Below are 27,762 nucleotides of genomic sequence, written 5' to 3'. Positions count from 1 at the left end.
GCGAGTGGCCAAATGATACTCGTCTGCAGTACTATAAACGTGAGATGGTAATCAGCAAAATGATTCAAAATGTGGATAACGAAATGTGTAAACAATGACCTGCAGCAGACAGTTATGACATTGATTTTTGTGGAATAGTGGAAGCATTAATTTAATGCCAATAACGTTTAAGCACATACATTTTTACATTGCTAATTCAGAGGGTAGAATGAAGCACTTTGTCATTAATTACGACAGGTGAACTTGTTGTACAAGTTGCCACAGCACATAGCTCACTATTTCTTTCACTTTGTGTTTCAAAACTGACAACGGGTAAAGAAAGAAACAAAAAATTATAGGCAATTAAGGCTCCAGATCATCGAATATTCTGGATACTTCTAGGGATCATGAATGACATTTAATTTACAACATTTGAACTTCCTAATATGTTACATATTTTTCTCATTTTCTTAACAGTTTAAGTAGGCATGTGGAAGATGTTGCAACACGCTCCCTCATGCAATTTATAACAGATTTGTCGTAATGAATTTAACGTAAACATGTACGTAATGCCCAGTTACATGTGAGACAGGACCTAATGACTCAAGTCTTGATTTAGTAACGAAAAATAAGCAAAATTGTCTCGCGGTATTGATTGACGTTCGTCTTATGAGCATAAGAGAGCATGAGGGTTGGTAGCAACCGATGTAGCCCTTATATCTTAAGTGCCCCATCGTCGCCAAAACTTCAACTTTCAGCTGATTGTGAAAACAACTGGTTATCGCTCTCGTTGAGACTCTGCTTAGCTGGTGCATTGCTCCTGGCGTTTTGATCTGCGAGTGGTTGATTACATTTCAGTAATAAGATAAAACGATAAACACATCCCTTAGGAAATGTCACGTCCCCCCAAACTTACTGCAGTCCACTTCACGACGTTCGGCACCGCCCGTGTAACCGCTCGAGGACTCCTTGAATAGTGGACGGAGGGAGACTGACTGACAGGGTACATTCACGCATGTTGCGACAGGCCCCAGGGGGAGGGGGGGGGGCGCCAGCATCGCCCAACCCTGCACGCCCCCACGCCGCAGAGCTGCCGAAAGGATGAATATTTCAGCAGCCGCTCCTCCGGTGTAACAATCTACATTCTGCAGCCGCGACGTCTGCGCACTCATCTCTTATGCATGGAGCAATTACGGCCACCCTGTGTCTGCACGCACCGCCGGCAGCCGCCGGCAGCCTCCGCCAGCCGTGATTGGATTACCCGCAGCGATTTAACGGGCGCAGTTCGACAGTCTTAGTTGGCCCACACGTCCTCTTCTCCGAAAAGGACCCTTCAGGGCTAAGTTCGCCGTCATTCTCTCACCAAGAGGGCACAACCAGATAGTTTCTTACGGAGCTGTAATGCATCACCTCCAAGAATGCACTACGTTAGAATAAATGTTAGCCAATTTCTTCTTGGCTAGAGTTCCTTAATCTCATGAACTGAACCTTCTACCATATTTAGCTATCAAATATTAATTTAAATTTAGGTGAATGACAGTGGCGACATCTAATCTACATCTTCCCAGTTTTCCTGTTGCAGTTGCGTATGGTTCGAGAGAAGAACGGTTCCTCGTAAGGCTCTGTGTGGGCTCGAATCCCTCTGAATATTTCTTCGTGTACTTTCCGCAGGGGGAAGCAATATAGTAATTACTGTTCTACGAAAGTACGCTCTCGGAAGTTTAAGAGTAGACCATACTGTGATGGAGATCGCTTTTGTTGAAGCGTCTGTCAATGGAGCTGCCTGAGAATCTCCCTGTCTCTTTCGGCTCACCTAATTAACTCGTAATGAATGCGCAGCCGTTCTTTGGATCTTCTCTGTTACCTCTATCAACCCCGTCAGGTACAGATACTAGACTGGTGAGCAATATTCAAATATTCGTCGAACGAGTGTTTTCTAAGTTACTTCATGATGGACTACATTTCCAAACGTTTCTTCCATTGAATCTCAGTCCTCCATCTGCCTTACCCGTGATTAATTTTCTGTGGCGCTCCAGTTCAAATCGCTCCGTACGCATGCGTATTTTTTGGAAGTAACAGTTTCCATTGATTGTTATGCAATCGTGTAATCATGTAGCTATAATTTCCTAGCGTTTCGACTACTCTGTAAGCAACTACGTTATGGGCGAAAAGCATCATGTAACTTCCGACATTATGGTCCTATAATACTCATTGGGGCACGCCAGAAATTAGTTTTGCGTCTGAAGACCTGTCAGGACGACATGCTGTGTTCCGTTTGCTAAAATCCCTTCAGTCCAATCGCACATTTGTTCTCCTATCATATTCCGCACGTTCGTATTTTATTCATTAGGTACTGTGTGGAACTGTATCGAACGGCTTCTGATAGTCAAGGAACACGGCGCGTACCAGGCCGCTTCAGTCTACTATTTTATGGGACTCGCGAACGAATGAAGTGAGCTGTGTTGCATATGACCGTGGACCCTGAACACATGTTACTCCCTACAGATGAGATTTTCAGTTTCCAAAAATGTCGTAATATGCGAGGATATATCATGTTTCCAAAGTCGACATCAGACCGACATCACGGGTATAAGCCCATTGTTTTGGCTGTCATCCGAAGACCTACGGCACACCGCTGCTATAAGACGGGCAAGTTTTTTCACATACTCTGTGTAGAACTGAACTGGTATCCTGTCAGGACCACTTGATTTTCCTGAGCTTTTTTTTTTATCACGAAACATATTGGGACCACATTTGAGACATCGGTGACATTTCAGTTGGCAAACATACCGAAGTAAATTCATACGATTCTTTCAACAGTCAACTTATTACGTCCAGTATTAGTTCACTTATACAGTGAAAATATTTCCTTGAAGCGTTTCTGCTCTGACACTCGTGCTTCTTACGGTTACGGTTCGCACACAATTGTTTCTCGTGCGTCTTTGTAATTCTGTAAGAAGTTTGCTGTGTCTGCCTCAGCCTACGGGTTCTTTATAAGTCATATGACTTCAGTAAACTTTTCTACCCCCCTCCCCTCTAGCCATTTCAGCTTCTCAGTTAATACATTAATCGTGGTAACAATTATGTACTTATGAAGTCGCAGCTATACGCAGCTGTACGCATACAAGAAGCGCAGGAGCGCCACCTAGCAGTGGTGACCACAGGTTAGTGCCTATACACTTCAGCCAGCGAGCGCATGTCACTGACGTCTGTTCGTGAGATACTTACGCTCTGTAGAATCCTATGCGACGTTTTGTATTTCAATGTCATACGTATACAAGTATTCCACGTGGCGCACTACACGTTGTTGGATCTATTGTCGAATGTGTGCTATTTTAAAACGTTTTAAGAGAAAGTTCTTCAGTAGAGAGCTACTACTTCAAAATTATGCTTTTTAAATAGTGATTTAGCGGATGAGACGTACATGTACTAGACAGACGAAACGACTCCCGCATTCGCTATAGATAATATCTGATTCCATGTGAGGATGTTTGACTAAAATTATTATTAGTAAACTGTTCCTGTAATTTTGTTTGTTGCAATGGTAGCACATCTGTTCTACACACAATAACGTAAAATTTGTTGACAGATTTAATATATTCTGATGAAGACAGTTTTAGAAAGTCGAAACATTGGTGCACATTTATTAAACCTGTATTTTGCAACTGGCTGGCTGTTATTTCCAGTCAACTGAAGCTCTTGCATACGCAGCTGCTGAAGCGCATCCATGTTCAACCTCTTAGAACTGAATATCTTATGTGGAAATGGATTCCAAAATTCTTTATTTCTGTCCTGAACTGTAATTTCCACAATCCTCCTTGTTATATTACTGTAAGGAAAAACAAGAACAGGACCTAGCAGCACGCCACAAGAAATTTTTGCTAGTGCACGAAACGTTCAAAGTGTTATGTCCGTGTGGACAGAATTTTTGAACTCACAAGGGAACCTCCCCATCGCACTCCCCTCAGATTTAGTTATAAGTTGGCACAGTGGATAGGCCTTGAAAAAGTGAACACAGATCAATCGAGGAAACAGGAAGAAGTTGTGTGGAACGATGAAAAAAATAAGCAAAATATACAAACTGAGTAGTCCATGCACAGATAGGCAACATCAATGACATTCGAAGCTCAGGAACGCCGTGGTCTCGTGGTTTGCGTGAGCAACTGTGGAACTGGAGGTCCTTGGTTTAAGTCTTCCCTCGAGTGAAAATTTTAATTTTTTATTTTCGGACGATTATTATCTGAAAAACTTTTCATCGTTTTTTTGGGAGTGATTATCACATCGACAAGAAAACCTAATTCGGGCAAGGTAGAAGAATCTTTTTACCCATTCGCCAAGTGTACAAGTTAGGTGGGTCGACAACATATTCCTGTCATGTGGCGCACATGCCGTCACCAGTGTCATATAGAATATATCAGACGTGTTTTCCTGCGAAGGAATCGGTTGACCTATGACCTTGCGATCAAGTGTTTTTTCGGTTCCCATTGGAAAGGCACGTCCTTTCGTCTACTAATCGCACGGTTTTGCGGTGCGGTCGTAAAACAGAGACACTAAACTTATTACAGTGAACAGAGACGTCAATGAACGAACGGACAGATCATAACTTTGCGAAAATAAAAAATGTAAACTTTTCACAGGAGGGAAGACTTGAACCACGGACCTCTCATTCCGCAGCTGCTCACGCTAGCCACGGGACCACGGCGCTCCTGAACCCTCGCTCTCCTTGATGTTGCCTATCTTGCGCATGGACTACTCAGTTTATATATTTTGCTTATTTTTTTCATAGTTCCACACAACTTCTTCCTGTTTTCTCGATTGATCTGTGTTCAGTTTTTCAAGGCCTATGCACTGCGCCAACTTACAACTAAACCTGAGGGGGGTGCGATGGGGAGGTTCCCTTGTCAGTAAGTGCGGAATGAAAATGCACTGGCCTAGTCCCATCAGGGAACTGAATTACACTGTTCTGTTGATAACAGGCAAATAAGAAGCAACTACGTCAACGGATGGCGAAACAAGTCCAAATCGCAGTCGAAAGCAGAAGTCCGTAATCACAGTGCGGCAGTTTCCAAGATCGATCGCTGAAGGCAGGCGAATTTTGAGGCGTACGGGAGAGACCAGAACCGCCTAAAAAAGGTTGCAGCAGTGCGGGTAATCGCGGATGGCTGCTTGTGGCTGGTTACCGGTGAGAGGAGTATCCGCTACCAGCTGCCCAATCCCTGCGTTGCACACCGGAAGAAGCACCTATCTGCTACTGATATTCCATCGTAATCGATGAATCCGTAGGACTCGCCAAAAAATTTCTTGAACTAGTGTTGACCCGCCGTCACACTGAATCGTCGATACACTGACCTTGGAATCTGTTATTTAGAATCTGACCGCTAAAAACACTGAACCGAGTACTAGTCTAGTTGTGTATGATGTGCTAGCATAGTCACTTTTCTGCTAATCTATTAGTATCTCAAAAAGCATTGTAGCATCGTCTGTTGGAAATGAGTGTAACTAAAGAGTTCAATAAAATAAGTTTTGATGTGAAAATAAATCGTTTCCGGATTCAGGTCTGTGCAACAAGTTTTCATATATTGCAGAGTGGTTTGATAGGTCTGGTAAATTTCCATGATAGAATGGAACATTTTGGTTGTGCCTTCATGGTTGGTAAGTTTGATTATTGCTAGAATCGTATAAGGAATTTCAACGATGTACAGTGTGCAGTTCATTGTTGACAGCGGTCTCAATTAGGCAGTATGTCACCCGCTATTGAAAATGGAGAAAATCAAGTTTCGATTTCTTACTAAACATTTTCATTTGAAGGGTTGGGCTGGCACACAAATGAAAACAGAAATCATGAGGTTCACACAGACTCTGCACTATTATTGAACTGCATTTACTTTTACATTAAAGAATTTAACGTGGTCGGACGAGCAGGTAAAGACTGCTCCACCCATTCAATTGAGATGACCACAAAAAAACCATTGACGAAATCTATGATATGGTAATGCAAGACCGCCGAATAAATATTCATGATGTTCTGAGGCTACGCATCTCAGCGAGCTCATAGTATCCTGCACGGAAAATTGGCTCTGAAGACGTGTACGAGGCAATTGCCGCCATTGCTAGCATTCAACCAAGCACGCAACTCGCACAATTATTCGACACTATATGTGACGATGTTTAATCGCAATCCACAAGACTTTCTGCATGATTTGTTACTTTTGATGAAACCTGGATCCATCATTACACACCAGAGTCAAAACGGCAGTCAAAACAATAGAAAAAGGCTGGTGAAAGAGCACCAAAGAAGGAAAAGACCATTTTGTCAGCCGGTAAGGTGATGGCCACTGTTTTGGGATTACCACGGAATAATCCTCATAGCTTATCACTCGGGAAAAGGCAGAAAGGTAACTGGAACCTGTTATACTTCGTTGTTGAATCGTTTAAAACTTTCGTGGGCTGGAAAGTTGCTCTTACACCAGGATAATGAACCTTTCCACACATCAGTGATGACATTAACGAAAGTGCATGAATTGGGCTTTCAGTTGGTTCTTCAAAAAAATGGTTCAAATGGCTCTGAGCACTATGGGACTCAACTGCTGTGGTCATAAGTCCCCTAGAACTTAGAACTACTTAAACCTAACTAACCTAAGGACAGCACACAACACCCAGCCATCACGAGGCAGAGAAAATCCCTGACCCCGCCGGGAATCGAACCCGCGAACCCGGGCGTGGGAAGCGAGAACGCTACCGCACGACCACGAGATGTGGGCTGTTGGTTCTTCTTCCACCCTATTCATCAGACTTATCCCCAAGTAACTTCCACCTGTTCCCTAACTTGAATTTCTCGTAGAGATTTCACAGTAGCTTGCTGAGAAGAAACTTTCATCAAATGAGGTGATAGTTGCCGCCTACGAGTATTTTGCAGAGTTTGACAGAACCAATTTTTCCGATGGGATGCAAAAGCAGCAGCACTACCGGATGAAGTGTGTATCAGTAAAAGGAGAGTATAAGGAGTAGTCAGGTGAGCTGTTTATGAAGCAAACATATTTCTTTGCTTTTTAGCAGATTCTCAGACCACTTTACGTGTTTAGAATGTTTCCTAAAGGTTTCACCGTACCTTTTGCTACACTTTGTACAAGTAATGAAAGTCCATGTGAAGTACCAGCCAGCACTAAGGAAACTGGTGTAGATGAATAGGCGCCATCGCCAAAGTGAATGTTCGTTAGTGTGGATGATGGTAACCGCGAGGGTGACTCGCTAAGTCTCAGTCTTGACAAAAAAAATGGAAAACTACTTCGAAATTGAAAAAGCGCAATGAAGAAGTCTCTTGAGTAAAATGAGTGTGGTGAGCTCATTGATTTTCAAAGACAACTGTCATGTTTTTAGTGACAGTCTTTTCTTGTGAAGTCAGACCTGGAAAGCGCAATTTGGACTCCCGTCAGAAGTAGGTGCCACTAGACGGAGAGATTCGAGATGTAATACACAAATTTTCCTTGCTCTGTCGTGTCGTAGATATCAAGCGTGCGTTTGCTATTGGGCGTCACTGATATACTCCATATATCATATCATGATATCATTTGAGAGTGTGTTTTTTCTCTTAATATCAAACAGTTATTTTCCAGCTGCCCATTCTTTCTATTCATCGATCAGCTTGTCAGCATATAGCATGATAATCAGACAATAAAAGCTGCTAGTATACTCTTCCCAAACCAATTGTTACTCAATAGCGTTCTCCAGGTATATCGGGAATAGTTCTACTGCCATACAAGGTAACCGACGAATTTTTTTTTATTTTATTTTATTTTATTTTTTTTTTTTTTTTTTTTTTTTTTTTTGGTCATCAGTCTAATGGCTGGTTTGATGCGGCCCGCCACGAATTCCTTTCCTGTTCTAACCTCTTCATCTCAGAGCAGCACTTTCAATCTACGTCCTCAATTATTTGCTTGACGTATTCCAATCTCTGTCTTCCTCTACACTTTTTGCCCTCTACAGCTCCCTCTAGTACCATGGAAGTCATTCCCTCATGTCTTAGCAGATGTCCTATCATCCTGTCCCTTCTCCTTATCAGTGTTTTCCACATATTCCTTTCCTCTCCGATTCTGCGTAGAACCTCCTCAATCCTTACCTTATCAGTCCACTTAATTTTCAACATTCATCTATAGCACCACATCTCAAATGCTTCGATTCTTTTCTGTTCCGGTTTTCCCACAGTCCATGTTTCACTACCATACAATGCTGTACTCCAGACGTACATCCTCAGAAATTTCTTCCTCAAATTAGGGCCGGTATTTGATATTAGAAGACTTCTCTTGGCCAGAAATGCCTTTTTTGCCATAGCGAGTTTGCTTTTGATGTCCTCCTTGCTCCGCCCGTCATTGGTTATTTTACTGCCTAGGTAGCAGAATTCTTTAACTTCATTGACTTCGTGACCATCAATCCTGATGTTAAGTTTCTCGCTGTTCTCATTTCTACTACTTCTCATTTCCTTAGTCTTTGTCCGGTTTACTCTCAAACCATACTGTGTACTCATTAGACTGTTCATTCCGTTCAGCAGATCATTTAATTCTTCTTCACTTTCACTCAGGATAGCAATGTCATCAGCGAATCGTATCATTGATATCATTTCACCTTGTATATTAATTACACTCCTGAACCATTCTTTTATTTCCATCATTGCTTCCTCGATGTACAGATTGAAGAGTAGGGGCGAAAGGCTACAGCCTTTTCTTACACCCCTCTTAATACGAGCACTTCGTTCTTGATCGTCCACTCTTATTATTCCCTCTTGGTTGTTGTACATATTGTATATGACCAGTCTCTCCCTATAGCTTACCCCTACTTTTTTCAGAATCTCGAACAGCTTGCACCATTTTATATTGTCGAACGCTTTTTCCAGGTCGACAAATACTATGAAAGTGTCTTGATTTTTCTTTAGCCTAGAGCTTCCATTATTAGCCGTAACGTCAGAATTGCCTCTCTCATCCCTTTATTTTTCCTAAAGCCAAACTGATCGTCACCTAGCGCATTCTCAATTTTCTTTTCCATTCTTCTGTATATTATTCTTGTAAGCAGCTTCGATGCATGAGCTGTTAAGCTGATTGTGCGATAATTCTCGCACTTGTCAGCTCTTGCTGTCTTCGGAATTGTGTGGATGATGCTTTTCCGAAAGTCAGATGGTATGTCGCCAGACTCATATATTCTACACACCAACGTGAATAGTCGTTTTGTTGCCACTTCCCCCAATGATTTTAGAAATTCTGATGGAATGTTGTCTATCCCTTCTGCCTTATTTGACCGTAAGTCCTCCAAAGCTCTTTTAAATTCCGATTCTAATACTGGATCCCCTATCTCTTCTAAAACGACTCCTGTTTCTTCTTCTATCACATCAGACAAATCTTCACCCACATAGAGGCTTTCAATGTATTCTTTCTACCTATCTGCTCTCTCCTCTGCATTTAACAGCGGAATTCCCGTTGCACTCCTAATGTTAGCACCGTTGCTTTTAATGTCAACAAAGGTTGTTTTGACTTTCGTGTATGCTGAGTCTGTCGTTCCTACAGTCATCTTTTTTTCGATGTCTTCACATTTTTCCTGCAGCCATTTCGTCTTAGCTTCCCTACACTTCCTATTTATTTCATTCCTCAGCGACTTGTATTTCTGTATTCCTGATTTTCCCGGAACATGTTTGTACTTCCTCCTTTCATCAATCAACTGAAGTATTTCTTCTGTTACCCATGGTTTCTTCGCAGCTACCTTCTTTGTACCTATGTTTTCCTTCCCAACTTCTGTGCTGGCCCTTTTAAGAGATGTCCATTCCTCTTCAACTGTACTGCCTACTGCGCTATTCCTTATTGCTGCATCTATAGCGTTAGAGAACTTCAAACGCATCTCGTCATTCCTTAGTACTTTCGTATCCCACTTCTTTGCGTATTGATTCTTCCTGACTAATGTCTTGAACTTCAGCCTACTCTTCATCACTACTATATTGTGATCTGAGTCTATATCTGCTCCTGGGTACGCCTTACAATCCAGTATCTGATTTCTGGATCTCCGTCTGACCATGATGTAATCTAATTGAAATCTACCCGTATCTCCCGCCCTTTTCCAAGTATAGCTCCTCCTCTTGTGATTCTTGAACAGGGTATTCGCTATTACTAGCTGAAACTTGTTCCAGAACTCAATTAGTCTTTCTCCTCTTTCATTCCTTGTCCCAAGCCCATATTCTCCTGTAACCGTTTCTTCTACTCCTTCCCCTACAACTGCATTCCAGTCGCCCATGACTATTAGATTTTTGTCCCCTTTAAATACTGCATTACCCTTTCAATATCTTCATACACTTTCTCTATCTGTTCATCTTCAGCTTGCGACGTCGGCATGTATACCTGAACTATCGTTGTCGGTGTCCGTCTGCTGTCGATTCTGATTAATACAACCCAGTCACTGAACTGTTCACAGTAACACACCCTCTGCCCTACCTTCCTATTGATAACGAATCCTACACCTGTTATACCATTTTCTGCTGCTGTTGATATTACCCTAAACTCATCTGACCAGAAATTCTTGTCTTCCTTGCACTTCACTTCACTGACCCCTACTATATCTAGATTGAGCCTTTGCATTTCCCTTTTCAGATTTTCTAGTTTCCCTACCACGTTCAAGCTTCTGACATTCCACGCCCCGACTCGTAGAACGTTATCCTTTCGTTGATTATTCAATCTTTTTCTCATGGTAACCTCCACCTTGCCAGTCCCCTCCCGGAGATCCGAATGGGGGACAATTCCGGAATCGTTTGCCAATGGAGAGATCATCATGACCCTTCTTCAATTACATTCCACATGTCCTGTGGATACATGTCTTCAATGCAGTGGTTTCCATTGCCTTCTGCATCCTCATGTCGTTGATCATTGCTGATTTTTCCACCTTTAGGGGCAATTTCCCACCCCTAGGACAAGAGAGTGCCCTGAACCTCTATCCGCTCCTCCGCCCTCTTTGACATGGCCGTTGGCAAAATGAGGCTGACTTCTTATGCCGTACGTCTTCGGCCGCCAATGATGATTATCTATCAAAATTTAGGCAGTGGCGGGGATCGAACCCGGGACCGAAGACGTTTTGATTATGAATCAAAGTCGATACCCCTATTTTTTTTACACTTTTTTTTTCTACTCCTTTTTTTTTAAATAAAATGGAACTAAAAAGCAAGTGCCACCGCCACTTTTCTCCTATAAAAAAAAAAAAAAAAAAAAAAAAAATCTGGGCCACTTCAGGCGTTGGCTCCTTACTAAACCTACCCCAGAGAGCTGCCTATATACCAGGGGAAATATGGGAAATCAAGGTTAGAGCTATCCTTACAAACAAAACAAAATCTTCCTTTTTCTGAATTTTATTTTAATTTTTTTTTGTTTTATATTTATTTATTTATTTTATTTTAGTTTATTTATTTATTTATTTATTTTTTGTGTAATTGATCAGAGGCCTTCTGCGCCCCGCTGGTAATATGTTGAGTCACGTCTTCTCGAAATTGATGTGTTCCGTTCAATTGTTCAGAATTGTTCATTGGTTCAAGCAGGAAACCTTCTCCTCTCTTGGCTTAACACATTCCAGCTGCGAGGCGGCTCGTGGAAAGCACTCCCAAGGAAGTTCGAGAAAAATTGTCTGTATTTTGGGTGACGGACAACGACATAATGACGGTCATTGAGGTATGTCCAAAAATCGAGTAAAGAGTCTACAGTTTGTCCAAATAAGTAGTGAATGGCATGTCCGCGAATCCAATTCACAGCATTGGTCTTTGTCCGAGGAAAATAGTCACGTTCCGGAAATAATAATGAAAGGGGAGTAATCCGATCCGGAATGTCCCGCGTTAGAAAAGCCACAATACGTCGAACCAAGTGCCAAACCTCCGCCGCCGGTCCGCAAACAAACCGATGTTCATCATTGTCTGGCACTCCACACGTGAAGCATAGAGGTGATTGGGCGAGGTGGATACGATGAAGGCGAAATTGGTTGATTTGCTTACCATTAACAGTTATGTACCAGACAGATTGAACATTCGTGTCAAGGTAACAGGCGAACACCGCGCGCCATACATGACGCCAGTCAACCTGTGGGAACTTTAGTTCAATCGGGTTAGGAGGACGACCTAATTGGAGGACATTGTATACTGCCTTTGTCTTGAGTAAAAGCTGTCTTGGTAAGGTGAGGCGTAGATAACTGAGTTCCAGAAAGAAGTACCGTATATAATGGAACTGGGCCGGAACATCCGCGATCATCACTGGGGCTGACAGTGAGACCGGCGAGTATGCCGACAGGAGGAGACCAGTGAGGCTCGTTGGGCAACGTGTCCATACCGTCATCTGGGAGCTGACAAATAGGGCGCGAGCTCTATCCGGCACGTGAAACAGACCTACCCCACCTCGTTCACGGGGAAGAGTAAGCGTCGCATAGTTAACTTTGAACAACATCCCAGAGCTGACGAAAGATGCCATCGCTGCCAACATGCGACGTGCCACAGTAAGCGGGAAAGGTAGAACTTGCGCTACATGGGGACGGAGATCAGATGAAAAATCTATTCCCAAACAACGAATGGTATCAACGGTGGTGAGAGGTGTAACGCACTCCACGGGAAGTCCCGTGCCAATGAACATAACTTGTGACTTACGTACGTTTAAAGAGCTACCCGACGCCTCACCATAAGTCGCTACCCACGTCAAAACAGCTCGAACTTCGTCGGCATTACGTAAACAGATGACGACATCGTCAGCATAGGCCGTGCAACAGAATCGGTAGCGATGTATGGACAACCCTACCAAACGTTGTCTTAGTCCACATAGCAAGGATTCCAAGGAAAAGGCGTACAAAATTGCTGATAGAGGGCAACCTTGACGTACGGATCGACCTATTATTATCGGTGGAGTGAGTCTGCCATTGTACATAATCCTGGATGAGGCACCCCGCAGAAGGCGCATCACTACCGTGATAACGGCGACCGGGAAACCCATATGGTGGAGAACGGCCGTAAGGAACGAATGGTCAACCCTATCGAAAGCTTGACTGAAGTCCAAAGACGCAAGTGCCCCAGAGAGGCGTTGTGCCTGGGTAACGGCGATCATATCCCTGTAGCGGCATAAAGCCGTGCGAATATTGTTGTCGCCTCCCAAAGATGCTTGGTCTGGCGACACAACTTATCGGGCAACGTTTTTAAGTCGTGCTGCCAAAAGGCGAGTGAAGATTTTCATATCACTGTTAAGGAGGGTGAGGGGCCGATAATCACTGATATTGTTGCCACCGTGCGGTTTATGTACAGGAATAATAATTCCTTCCATGAAAGCGTCCGGCACAGGTACTTCCGGAGACATCAGTTCCCGACAGATGGAGGTGAAGGTGGACTCTAACAAATCACGGAAGGTGCGATAAAATTCGAGGGGAAGACCGTCGGGGCCCGGGGAGCGATTGATGGTTCCTGCCCGGATCGCATCGCGGACTTCCTCATCAGTCACCTCCGACATCAATTCAATCGCCGCATCTCCTGGGATACCACCGAAGTTGAGCTGTGAGACTTCCTCGATCAACTCTGGGGAATGTGGAACTGCGGCGTAGAGCTGCCGGTAGTGGGCGTGAAGCACATTCCCTATGGCAGATTGGGTTACGTAGCGACGCCCGTCTTGATCCGTTAGGACGTGAATCAATTTTCGGCGTCGAATTTGTCTTTCTTGGACGATATGGTACATCGACGGATGTTCATGAGGCATGCGATCAGCAGTACGAGATCGTACTATCGCCCCTTCCAAATGCCGTCGCATGAGATTGGAGATTTGGGCCTTAGCTTGGTTCATCCTTGTATGGCGCTCAGGGGAGGCTGGCATCGTGGAGCATTCTCGTAGGATCCTGTAGTAAAAGTCCATAGTGCTCTTCCTCCAGGCGACAACATCTTTGCCATACCGGATTAAAGTTTTTCGAAGAGCAGGTTTTGCACACTGGATCCACCAGGATATGGTAGACGGATACGTGGGTCGGCGTCTATTACATGTGATCCAAGTGTCTTCTATTAGAAGTCGACAGTCAGGTGAATTAAGAAGTGCCGTGTTCAGTTTCCATAAACCACGTCCGTGCCATACTGCCTGTCTTGTGAGAACAACATCACAGAAGTAAGCAACAGGCCAGATTTCAGCCTGTCGAGTGTGTTGAATTAGGGATCGCGAGATGTAGATGCGATCCAGTCGGCTAGAGGAGTGCTCAGTGTGGTACGTAAAGCCCAAAAGATCACCGTGAACATGTCTCCACGTGTCGACAAATTGTAGCCGCGTGACGACTGTTTCCAGAGCGGCGCATGGTCAGTGACGCGGCAATTGATCCTGAGGTCGCTGGGTGCAGTTGAAGTCTCCACCCATGATCCAGTCATCGTGTGGTAGCATAAAAAGGGGTGTGACTTCATTCGCGAAGAAGGCATTGCGTTCACGACGGTAGCTGGAGCCCGACGGCGCATAAATATTGATGATGCGTACACCAAAGAGAGTAAGGGCCATACCTCTGCCGCTGGGGAGGTATAGGACATCTTCGGCAGGAAGACCTTCGCGTAAGATGATGGCAACACCACTACCGGTATCCGAAGCGGGAGAAAGATGCACCGTGAAGCCATGTGGTGGTGAAAAATCGGCGACATGCACTTCCTGAAAAAGCGCAATATCTATGTCCGCATCATAAATCATATCGCGGAGCAGCGCTAGTTTGTGGGGCGCACGAATGGTCGCGAGGTTAATCGTTGCGACACGATAATGCTGGTGTTGGAGTCCCACAGGCTCAGGCGGGGCTTCTTCTTCAGGAGCGAGAGGTCGTCGATCCGGTCCGCTGAAGAGGCTGCTATTGTGGAGAGTTTGCGGGCGCGGGCGCAACCGATGGAGGTGCCCCATCATCAGCAGCGTCCACCCCAGTCCCTTCGATCTCCACGTCGTCTGCCCAGGAGACTGATGCTGCGGTAAGGCATCGGCTGTGCACGTCATCCACGTGGAGAGGAGACGTAGTTTTCGTCTCATCGGATAGGCTCTCTTCAACGTCGACCTGTATGGGCGACGGCGTCAGTAATGAGGGGTGTTCGTTGCCAGTGGTCGCCTGTGGCGGGTCTGTCGCATCAGCCTTTCGGTAATCAAAGATCGGTTTGTCGTCCATCTTCGGGTCTGCATCCCCGGTATCCATCCGTAGAATGGATTCATCAGGGGGTGTACGGCCACGTTTCTTTCTCTTTCGTGTCGACCCTTGTTTTCGAACAAGTCGTTCAGAGTCCGATGGCGGGTGGTTTTCGTCTGACTCCGGACCAGTCTGAAGGAAAGCAGAAGTAGGTACCACTCCCGGATCAACGTCCATCTCAGTAGCATTTTCAGTCACAGTGCTGCGATGATTCGGCAGGTTAGGATCTGGCGTCTGGGGCACCTCAGAAGGAATCTCAGGAGCGGTTGTATCTACCTGATCAGACGACGTCAACGGAGCAGGAAGACTCTGTGTAGACGTGCTACCTTCCTGGGCAACCTTGGCGTATGTGACAGGGATCTGAGTCATCACCGCTGGAGACGCTTCCTCGCCGACCGGCGTCTGGATCAGGCGGCGTCGCATGCAGGCGGATCTGACGTGGCCTTCTTGTCCACAACCCGCACATGTTCGGGGTTGGCCGTCGTACATGACAATGGCTCGCACCCCGCCAATGGTCAGGTATGATGGAATATGTTTTTTCAGTTCAATTTTGACCTGACGCACACCATTAAGGACATGGTAGGTCGTGAAGGTTTGCCATTTTTCCTCTACGTAACCGATGACGTTACCGTATCGTTGTAACGCAGAGACAACTTCGTCCTTCGGCACTTCAAAAGGTAGTTCAAACACCCTAATCGTGCGTTGACCGTACTCTGCGAGTTCAAGTGTTACAGCTCCGACGTGACCATCAGAGTATTTGAACTTAAGTCCATTGGCATGGCGGCGAATAACATCTTCACACACCTCGGTGTTTGTGATTTTAATATGAACGACACTACTCGTGATCGAAAAATGGATTCCGATAACGGCCGGCCGAAGTGGCCGTGCGGTTAAACGCGCTGCAGTCTGGAACCGCAAGACCGCTACGGTCGCAGGTTCGAATCCTGCCTCGGGCATGGATGTTTGTGATGTCCTTAGGTTAGTTAGGTTTAACTAGTTCTAAGTTCTAGGGGACTAATGACCACAGCAGTTGAGTCCCATAGTGCTCAGAGCCATTTTTTTGATTCCGATAACGTGGTTAGGATCTAAACGAACTTCTTCACGTATGAACGTTTCAACTTCATGTGCACGAGGTCGCGCATGTTCAGCTGGGAAGGAAACTTTAAGGGTCGCACGGCGGTAAGCGCTCGACATGTTGTTCACAGTGGACGGACGCAAGCCTGAAAGCTACGACGCGGAAGTAAACAACGCCTGCAGCGGAGCACTGGCCGGCGCGCGGGGCCGTCCGCACGCTGCCACGGCTGAGAGCCGACTGAAATTTTCACTCGAGGGAGGACGCGACCCAAGGACAATACCCCTAGACCACGGGTAGACACCGACGCATTACATTTCGATTAAAATTGCTTTTTAATTGACGCCCTAGCGAGTCTAGGGACAGTGGACAGCCATCACCCAATCGCAGTTCTTTCTCGAGTGCCACATGCTGGTTGTTTTACCTGCTTTGTACCGAGGCGCAGCCCTTGTAAATCGTGGCAAGCTGCAAATCGGCAATACTGCTCCCCGCTGCTGCAAACTCTCAATCAGAAAGTAATTTTAATCGGAGTGGAGCCTTTTTGAAAACCGCTCAGAAAGACGAGTAACTGCGTCTGGATTCGATGAGAAACGTGCCAAAATTAACGAAGCATCCCTTCCTTTGCGATCAGTATAGCTGAAAAGTCTGAAGAGAGGTGATCAGTTAATCATCAGTTAGCTACTGTGGTAGAGAACTACCTACGATAGCGCCAATGATAAAACAACATCGTCGGACACGAGGGCGACAGTTCTGACGACGCTTGGCACCACCTCCCTCTAGATAATCAATGCCAGTTTTTCTACGTTTATATAAACTGCTGAAGCAAGCCCTGAAACGTATAACGGGAGGACATAATAATTAATATGAAGTTTGTGTGATTTGTTTTCTGGTCCTTAAGCCAGGAACGTATGATCCAGTTGAACAGGGACGCGAAATAAATGTCGAAGGCAAATGGAAAGAGCTGTAACAACGAAATTCACTTTTGGCGTATCAGAGGAGGCTGCTGAATGATGGGCCTAAATCCATTGCTCGCTCAGTCCACAATTGTGTGTTCGTATGAGACGGTCTCCCACTCTCTCTCTCTCTCTCTCTCTCTCTCTCTCTCTCTCTCTGTGTCTCTCTCTCTCTCTTTCACACACACACACACACACACACACACACACACACGCGCGCGCGCGCGCAAACACAGCATATTGGGAGGGGACGCCGAGTTTTTATTTAGACCCGAAATACCTTACGCAAGTCAGAATATTCTGTGGTCGTTTGTTCGTTACCAGCCCGCTGGCAGCGATGTGAGGTCGGTGGTGGAGTGCGGCTACGTAGGGGAGCATATTACAGCCAGCGGCTTACTGGACACTCCAGATTTCATTAATTACGTAGGATGCCACATATGGCCTTGTCTCTCTGCTGCTTAAAACGAATATTCGTCTCTCTCCCTCCCACCCTCTCGCCGTCCCTCCCTCTCTCTCCCTCCATCACTCTCCCATTCGGTGTGTGTGTGTGTGTGTGTGTGTGTGTGCGTGTGCAATTGAGGATTGTCACTAAGCAATTAGAGTGAATTGGTTTTGCTGAACATCAGACCTAATTCACCGTGAATGTAAGATTTGACATCTCTTTGAAAAGCCTGTGAAGAGTATTGGGTTGATCATTACATTCAACTAAAGCCCGACCCAGAAAGACTTTATTTCGCCTGGAATCAGCACAGCTAAATTCACCCTTTTTTTTCCAGCTGTTATTGTGCAACGTAGACTATCGTGACAGAGATTATATTGCTGCTTGCAATGAGGGTTATTGAATTAGCAGCATTATGGAGGCTGGTTCAGCTGGTAAAATATTTTCTGTTGCATTAGTGGCAGTGCTGCAATACATGCTATCGACCCAAAGTAGAAATTTTTTCGTTACAGGTTACTGACCCGATTCTTTGAAATACCTTGCTTCGCCCACCCTCCTTCCTTCTACGTGCAAGCTCATTACCGCTGGGCCATACCAATTGACTGTTTGGAATTCTAGCTAAATAATCTTCCCTTGCACTTTCATATTTGGACTATTTTGACTATTTTATTAAAACATGCTGGTGTTATTTTGTATTTACAGTACGTTGCTTTTGTTTGTTATTTTTATTATACAGTTTCGTTACTTCTAATTTATATTTCAGTGGTCAGAATAAGATCCTAGATTCATAGATGTTGTACAGCGGCTGAAACTAAGTACTTGGTTACTGACTATCCAGAGCTATGGTGAATGAATTCCTCAGTCACGAGATCTGACTTAGCGAGACAAATGTTATTTGGTCAGTAATGTTACGTATTGCACTAATGAAACTAAAAAAAAAAAATGGTTCAAATGGCTCTGAGCACTATGGGACTCAACAGCAGTGGTCATAAGTCCCCTAGAACTGAGAACTACTTAAACCTAACTAACCTAAGGACATCACACACATCCATGCCCGAGACAGGATTCGAACCTGCGACCGTAGCGGTCGTGCGGTTCCAGACTGTAGCGCCTTTAACCACTCGGCCACTCCGGCCGGCAATGAAACTCAAAATGGGCCAAGTTCAGGGTCATGTGAGAGAACAATAAATACAAGGTATTCGTAAATACGAGAGTCGTTCAATAAGTCAATCGCCACATTATTTTTAAAAACCATTAATATACATAAACAAAGATCCTTCTTGGTGCGTCACTTTTGATATTTGTTCTCTTTGCTGGTGAAATTTCGAACCGTTCTGGCAGATGGCAGAGTCGTAGTACAGTGTCAAAACGGCGTCTATATACGACTCACGCTACAAGCAGCTTACTGTTACTGAATTCTTGTGTGCAGATAAAGAAACCGTGGTGAACATCCATAAAAGTTTTTATGGAGTGTATGGCGATGCCTCAGTTGATAAGGAGTACAGCTGGGCGATGGGTAAAGTAAGTCATAGTCTCAGGAAATGCGGAAACAGTGATCCATGATCAGCCACTCTCCCGACGTCCTGTCACAGCCCCTGCTCCAGACATGCTGAATCGTGCGGATGCCATTATTCTTGCCGATTAAAGATTCTCTGCGGAGAACACACTTTTAAGATGACGAGAGAGTCAGCCATACAGTGAAAACAGGGCTACGCCTACAGGACAAGAGCTTTTACCAGCAGGGAATACATGCTCTTCCACAACGTTGGCGTACGGCCATAGAACGTGATGGAGACTACGTAGAAAAATAAGACACGGACAAGACATGTTGATGTGTATTGTCACTGAATTCTGACTCAACAATAAATATATTCTGAGAAAAAAAAGTGGGACATTACTTATTGAACGACTCTCATACTTCCGCGTTTTCGGTAGACAACATCGTGAAAACTACAACGCCGAAAAATGACTCATAGCTTCTCTCCAAGTTTCAGTTAGTAAAATCCGCTTTGGTGTTGCTGTAGAGCGCACCACAAGATTTCATGCATGTCAGAACATGTATCCCGTCAGTTTAAGTAGTTTCGAGTTCCCGTAATTCCATCTTCTACAAGTGAAAGACTGGGATTTCGGTTGGTTGACGGCTTGCAAAAAAAAACAAAAAAAAATGTACAACAGCCGTAAAATTATGGAATAATTTCATTATCCTACCAGTTCGGCGCTACACTCAAGCATCATACTGGTTCAATGACGGTTATGACGCTAAAGCGCTGCCCCTTCATGTGAATTTTTTTCATTTTGTCATCTTGTGGCAGATTTTAGTGATAACACGAAGTCTTATCACTTGTGGTGATATTTTCCAGAAAATAATAGTGCGCTTTTTATGTCTGTCCGCCGTTTACTGCGCCGCACATGACATCTGGATAGGCACCTGAAAAGTTTTCTGTTTCTCTTGTGGTATCCTTGCAGTGTTATTGTGAAACACCTGCTACACTTACGAATAACGCTGCATAGGCAGCTGAAAAGATACAAACTGTGTTTGTTTACCTCACTAGTGGGCTTCTGCTGAGATGCAACACGTGGGTGAGCTGTTTACAATAGTGACACCACTATTGCCTAAAATTGTAAGACAGGCACCACATGGGATTAGAAGAACAGATATACACATTAATTTACCTTTATTCATAAATGAGTCTAGCTTAAAGCGTACACTGTGTCATTGTGTGGCTCACATATATCGTCACTGTGCAGTATAAAGTAGTTTGTAAATTAAGATAGACTGCGTGTACTTGAAATGTGGAAAGATGCTGTTTTGTTTACTTTTCTTCTGTTACGTCTTATGATGATGTTTTTAGTCCAGTAAGCAGCAAACAGAATCATTTATGGTATCTGTGGTGTCACATATGGATACGACCCCACGGAAGACATAGGAACGGAATTCAAACTTCCCGTCTGACGGCGAAAGTAGTGGCGCGGGATCTTTCCGACCTAATCCTGCACGCCTGCTAAGCCACACCTGTAGCAGCTCGGTACCACGAGCGCCCTCTGCTGCGTTACAAGATGGCCAACGGCAGAGGCTCAGCCCGCTCGCGACGGAGTCATCTCACTGAGTGTTGCTACGCAGACGCCGCGTGGTCGCTGCTCCATACTCTTCATTCGTGCTTTAGTAAAGAGAGACTTTTCCTTGTCGACATTGTGATGGCTGGACTCTGTTTCTTGCTGCCTCATTTGTAATGGGTCTTCGTCCATTTGGAGAAATATAAGTACATCTTTTGTTCACTGAGTTTATCTGTTCGTTGATCATTACCGCTCGAGCTCAACTTTCATATGACAGCTGTTGCCACACCAGTCTGTACGCCACTTCCCCTTACGTCTAAGAAGTCGTACTCAGTTCGTGAAATTATTGCACCCAGTAGAAAATGTAGCAATTGCTGTTGCGTTTGTAGTTTTTAACATTCATTAATTAAGAAGAAACTACAACTTTTATCCAGTAGGTACCAACAGGAGAAACTAGAAACAGTTACCTTGGGGTTATTATTCCATTAATCAATTTAGAGAAGAATGTGCATAATTGTTAAAATAAGTTTTTGGAAAACTTTTCACATAATCGAAAATATGTATAATGACAACAGGTTTTCAAATATCATTTGAATAATTTTCTCTACAGTCTTTTTCTCAGCTGTCCCGAAGTTCTTGGTGTTTGAAGGTATTTCGAAGGGTTACAGTAGTCGTCCGCAGCTCGTGGTCGTGCGGTAGCGTTCTCGCTTCCACGCCCGGGTTCCCGGGTTCGATTCCCGGCGGGGTCAGGGATTTTCTCTGCCTCGTGATGACTGGGTGTTGTGTGCTGTCCTTAGGTTAGTTAGGTTTAAGTAGTTCTAAGTTCTAGGGGACTGATGACCATAGATGTTAAGTCCCATAGTGCTCAGAGCCATTTTTGGTTACAGTAGTCATAACCAAAAACTAAGGCAAATCTATGACTTCAAAAAATGCTTTTGAATCAGCCTTCAGCCGTCTACATTCGTTTCGTTATCAAGTATCAAGTAACTCATATCATAAGACCTTTAAATACCATCGGTTCTTCATGAGCCGGCCGCGGTGGCCGTGCGGTTCTAGGCGCTTCAGTCCTGAACCGCGAGACTGCTACGGTCGCACGTTCGAATCCTGCCTCGGGCATGGATGTGTGTGATGTCCTTAGGTTAGTTAGGTTTAAGTAGTTCTAGGTTCTAGGGGACTGATGACCTCAGATGTTAAGCCCCATAGTGCTCAGAGCCATTTTTGGTTTTTCATGTGAGAAGATCAAATGTTGACGCTGACCAGTCAGTAAGTAAAGCTGTTGTCAACTTACTGGACGCTCCGCCCGTCCTGCAGCCTTTGATTTGACGTACTCAGCTACCCAGCCATTCATAGAGATGCGCACAATACAACGTGGACTTTGATACTCGCTGCAACTTTTCACATTTACACATCATAGCCAGAGGAGAAATATGCCTTAACTCTTTGATTGCTCAATTAGTTTCAAAAACATTAATGTATGGTTATTTTATATAATAATGTCTTAGTCAGAAGTTACACCATAAAGCGAATATTTCCAGCCGTTTCGTTTTCTAAGACGATTGGGGGGTGGGTCACAGGCCATAAAATTACGTGATATATTTATGTACAGCAGGTGGTAGTATCGTCTACACAAGGTATAAAAGAAAAAAAATCACTGGTGGAGCTGTCGTTCATGTGGAAAGGTTCTTCGACGTGATTATAGCCGTACATCGGGCGTTAACAGACTTTGAATGAATGGTTCAAATGGCTATGAGCAGTATGGGACTTAACATCTGAAGTCATCAGGCCCCTAGAACTTTGAACTACTTAAACCTAACCAACCTAAGGACATCACACACATCCATGCCCGAGGCAGGATTCTAACCTGCGACCGTAGCAGTCGCGCGGTTCCAGACTGAAACACCTAGAACCGATCAGCCACCGCTGCCGGCCAGTCTTTGAACGCGGAATGGTAGTTGGACCTAGACCCATGGGACATTCATCTTCGGAAATCGTTAGGGAAATCAATAGTCCGAAATCCAAAGGGTCAAGAGTGGGCCGAGAATACCAAATTTCAGGCATTACCATGGATAACACAGTGCCGACGGTCTTCACTTAACCAAAGAGAGTAACTGCGTTTGCGTAGAGTTGTCAGTGCCATCAGACACGCAACGCTGTGTTTAATAGCCGCAGAAATCAATGTGGCACGTACGACGAACCTATCCAAGAGGACAGTGCGGCCAAATTTGACGTTAATGGGCTACGGTAGCAGATGACCGATGCGGGTGGCTTTGTGAACAGCACGCTATCGTCTGCAGCGCCTCTCCTGGGCTCGTGACCATGTGGGTTGGACCCTAGATGACAGGAGAACCGTGGCCTGGTTACATGAGTCCTGATTTCACTTGGTAGGAGCTCGAGATATGGTTCGAGTGTGGCGCAAACCCCACTACACCACGGACCCAAGTAGTCAACAAGTCGCTGTGCAAGCTGATGGTTGCATCATAGTGCTGTGAGCTCCAGTTACGTCCAGCTGAACCTTTCAGTGACCATCTGCCACCATTCATGGACTTCATCTTACCAAAAACCAATGGAACTTTAGTGGATGACAATGTTCCATGTCACCGGTTCACGACTTATTGCGATTGGCTTGGAGAACATCCTGGGAAATTCGAGAGAAAGATTTGGCCACAAAGATCGCCCGACGTGAATCCTATCGAATATTGGTGGAACACAATAGAGTTGCCAGCTCGTGCACAACATCTTGCACCGGCAACAGTTTCGTAGTTATGGGCGGCTACAGAGACAGGTTGACTAAGTATATCTGCAGGAGTCTTCAAACGACTTGAGTTTACCCCACGTCGAATTGCACATTACGCCAGGTACAAGGAGGACCGACAAGATATTAGGAGTTATGCCATGTCACTTGTCACATTAGTATAAAAGATTATCCATAATTACATCAATGGTTTCAGAAGACGACTGCGCAAAAAGGCGAGACATACGGAGAACACACACACACACACACACACACACACACACACACACACATCAGTGGACAGAGCGTCCCTCCAAGTTTGTAACTCACGCTACAGGTGCTCAATATGGACCTCACTTGTGATGTGGCAAGCGCCAATTTGTGGATGCAAGTCCTTGACACGATGGGTTCGTGAAGGCACGAAGGTATACCACTCTGGTGTTTGGGTTACCTATTTGCAGTTGCGAACTAATTCGATGTGACCATACGGAGACGATGGTTAGCAATGAAATTTGAGGACGGAATTCTGGTAACCATCAGTTGTCCTCCCTTTACCAGAGGGGCACTTATACACAGCAATAACATGCAGAATGCTCCGGCATACCGTCAAGGGACGGCGCGACGGCAGGAGCGTAACAGCAGAGAGGGCTTGAAAGCAGCATCAGCCAATAGTACGGTGACAGACGCCTATCTAGGACAACGCCGTGATGGTAGCGCCATCTACACGAAGAGGACTTAAGTGGTCCGAGTTGAAGACGAGCCGTCCTGCGAACGCTACAGCAGGAATTTATGAACTGTACTGTTTTGCTTCCATTGGAATTGTATATAACGAAGGACATCGATTATTTGCATGTCGCCATTTGCTTGAGACACACCTTTGTGAATACGCAAAGTATGATCATTTGTCTTACTGCCATAAACTTAATTAATACGATTTGCTTGAATCGTTGTCTAGCGATCCGAAAAAGGAGGTTTCTAGGCATCCTATATTAGACGAGTGGGCAGAACACAACACAGGAAATTCCGACTCATTGTCTGATAGCCTGTCATGGGACACCCAGGTCCCATTGGTAGCCAAAAGGTTAGAACTGACAGAGGACTGAATCCTGTCTTAATTTAGGTATAAAAAAAGGCGATTGGAAATATAAAGTACCGATACACCCAAATCAGATATGGTAGATTCTTAATCACCTTGTGCCCTACGTCTTGCGGCAGGGAATTGTGACTAACGGTAATTCGTAAAATGGTGACATAGGTTGTGCTACCTCGATTTTGTTTCCAGTGAATCTTGTAGTTACCATTGCTGCACACACAGATGATACACGTCTACCTTCGGCAAGGTAAGGTCACAGTTGGCGCGAGGCGCAACCGTAAAAATATTTGCAACACCGAAAATAATCTGCTGTAGTGATCACTGGCAAGAACATACAGGGGTTACCAAAATAAAGCTCGCTCCGAAAATACATTCTAAGGCAAAAAACCTTACCATGAAGAAATTATCCGAATAGGACGGAAATCGGTACAAGTACACGCAAAGAAATAATTACAATTTCAGAAAAAAATAAGATGACATATTCAAGAGAAACAGCTTCAAAAATTGAGCAAGCAAATTACGCGTTATTTCGGTTGGCATTGATTGATAGAGGTCTTGCATGTCCTCCTAAGGGATATCGTGCCAGATTCCGTCCAATTGGCGAGATACATCGTCAAAGTCCCGTGCTGGTTGTGGGACGCTGCCCATAATGTTCCAAACATTGTCAACTGGGGAGAGATACGGCGACGTATCTGGCCGAGGTAGGGCTTGGAAAGCTCGAAGACAAGCTGTTTAAACTCTCGCCTTGGGCTGGCAGGCATTAGCTCCCTGAAAGGTAAGCCCAGGATGACTTGCATAAAGGACAACAAAAAGGGGTGCAGAATATCATTGTGCTGTAAAGGCGCTACGTAGGACAACGAAAGGGGGTCCGCAGCTCGTGGTCGTGTGGTAGCGTTCTCGCTTCCCGCGCCCGTGTTCCCGGGCTCGATTCCCGGCGGGGTCAGGGATTTTCTCTGCCTCGTGATGCTGAGTGTTGTGTGTTGTCCTTAGGTTAGTTAGGTTTAAGTAGTTCTAAGTTCTAGGGAACTGATGACCATAGCTGTTAAGTCCCATAGTGCTCAGAGCCAACGAAAGGGGTTCTGCTATGAAGCGGCCATCACACCTGGTTGCCGAGCTGTATTGAGGGTGACAGTCGGGTTGGTATTCCACGGCTGTCCGAGGCGTCTCCAGAAACATCTTCGCTGGTCATCGGACATCGGTTAGAAGCGGGACTCAGCACTGAAGAAAAATTTTCCCCAGCCACTGACATTCCAGGGAGAAAACGTGTGTGGAGATATCCCAGACTGTGGTGGGATACAAACCTGCCTGTCGCCCCCTATAACGCCTGACAATTTCATTTTCACAGTAGGACTGCTTTCAAGGTGCATCCGCGGCATCCTTACAGCGATATTCTACGCTTCCTTTTGTTGCCTTTCATCTCAAGCCATTCTGGAATCGCTTTTCACAATGATAAAGCCCGCCTCTACTGCTTGTCTTCATGCTTTCCAAACCCTGTCTCTGGCAGCAACTCGCCGGATCCCTCCCCAACTGAGAACATTTTGACCATTACAGAGAGGGCAGTCGACCTAGCTCCGGATTTTGACGATCTAGCTCGCCGAATGGAGAGAATTTGGCACGATATTCCTCAGCGGGGCGCCCAACAGCTCTGTCAACGAATGGCAAACCGAATAACAGTTTGAGTACGGGGCAGATAAGGGACTATCGCGTTACTTACACGATCTTTTTCTGAAGCTCTTTCTCTTGACTAAATCACCACACTTTTATGTAATTGTAATTATTTGTCTGCACATGCACATGACGTCTACCGATTTCCTTCCCATTCGGAATTCTTTTGCGGCGCATCCCTTTTTTGTCTTGGAGTGGATGAGCACTGCACGACTCTTACTGTTGTGAAAACCGTTGACGTCTAACAGCTGGAGCGATAGCAGCTCGCCAGGCTGTGAGAAAGCCCGCCATGAATCTTAACGTCATAAGTGCCTCGAGGATAACGTTGTTTTTGATCATTATTCTACCTAATTTAACAGACTGATTCACGATGAAGGTCTATGTACATACGAAGTGCATTCAAGTTCTAAGGCCTCCGATTTTTTTTCTCCGGACTGGAAAGAGATAGAAACATGCACATTGTTTTAAAATGAGGCCGCGTTCATTGTCAATACGTCCCAGAGATGGCAGCACCGTACGGCAAATGGAATTTTACTGCCAGCGGCGAGAATGAGAACTGTTTTAAATACTTAAAATGGCGACGTTTTCCTTACTTGAACGGTGTGCAATCATTCGTTTTCTGAATTTGCGTGGTGTGAAACCAATTGAAATTCATCGACAGTTGAAGGAGACATGTGGTGATGGCGTTATGGATGTGTCGAAAGTGCGTTCGTGGTTGCGACAGTTTAATGAAGGCAGAACATCGTGTGACAACAAACCGAAACAACCTCGGGCTCGCACAAGCCGTTCTGACGACATGATCGAGAAAGTGGAGAGAATTGTTTTGGGGGATCGCCGAATGACTGTTGAACAGATCGCCTCCAGAGTTGGCATTTCTGTGGGTTCTGTGCACACAATCCTGCATGACGACCTGAAAATGCGGGTGGGTGCCACGAATGCTGACGGACGACCACATGGCTGCCCGTGTGGCATGTTGCCAAGCAATGTTGACGCGCAGTGACAGCATGAATGGGACTTTCTTTTCGTCGGTTGTGACAATGGATGAGACGTGGATGCCATTTTTCAATCCAGAAACAAAGCGCCAATCAGCTCAATGGAAGCACACAGATTCACCGCCACCAAAAAAATTCGGGTAACCGCCAGTGCTGAAAAAATGATGGTGTCCATGTTCTGGGACAGCGAGGGCGTAATCCTTACCCACTGCGTTCCAAAGGGCACTACGGAAACAGGTGCATCCTACGAAAATGTTTTGAAGAACAAATTCCTTCCTGCACTGCAACAAAAACGTCCAGGAAAGGCTGCACTTGTGCTGTTTCACCAAGACAACGCACCGCACATCGAGCTAACGTTACGCAACAGTTTCTTCGTGATAGCAACTTTGAAGTGATTCCTCATGCTCCCTACTCATCTGACTTTTGGCATTTTCCAACAATGAAGGACACTCTCCGTGGCCGCGCATTCACCAGCCGTGCTGCTATTGCCTCAGCGATTTTCCAGTGGTCAAAACAGACTCCTAAAGAAGCCTTCGCCGCTGCCATGGAATCATGGCGTCAGCGTTGGGAAAAATGTGTACGTCTGCAGGGCGATTACGTCGAGAAGTAACGCTAG

Source organism: Schistocerca piceifrons, chromosome 6 (genome assembly GCF_021461385.2).
Source record: "Schistocerca piceifrons isolate TAMUIC-IGC-003096 chromosome 6, iqSchPice1.1, whole genome shotgun sequence".
Classification (NCBI taxonomy): Eukaryota; Metazoa; Arthropoda; class Insecta; order Orthoptera; family Acrididae; genus Schistocerca; species Schistocerca piceifrons.
The sequence above is the reverse complement of the archived record's forward strand: the minus strand, read 5'-3'. Positions refer to the sequence as shown.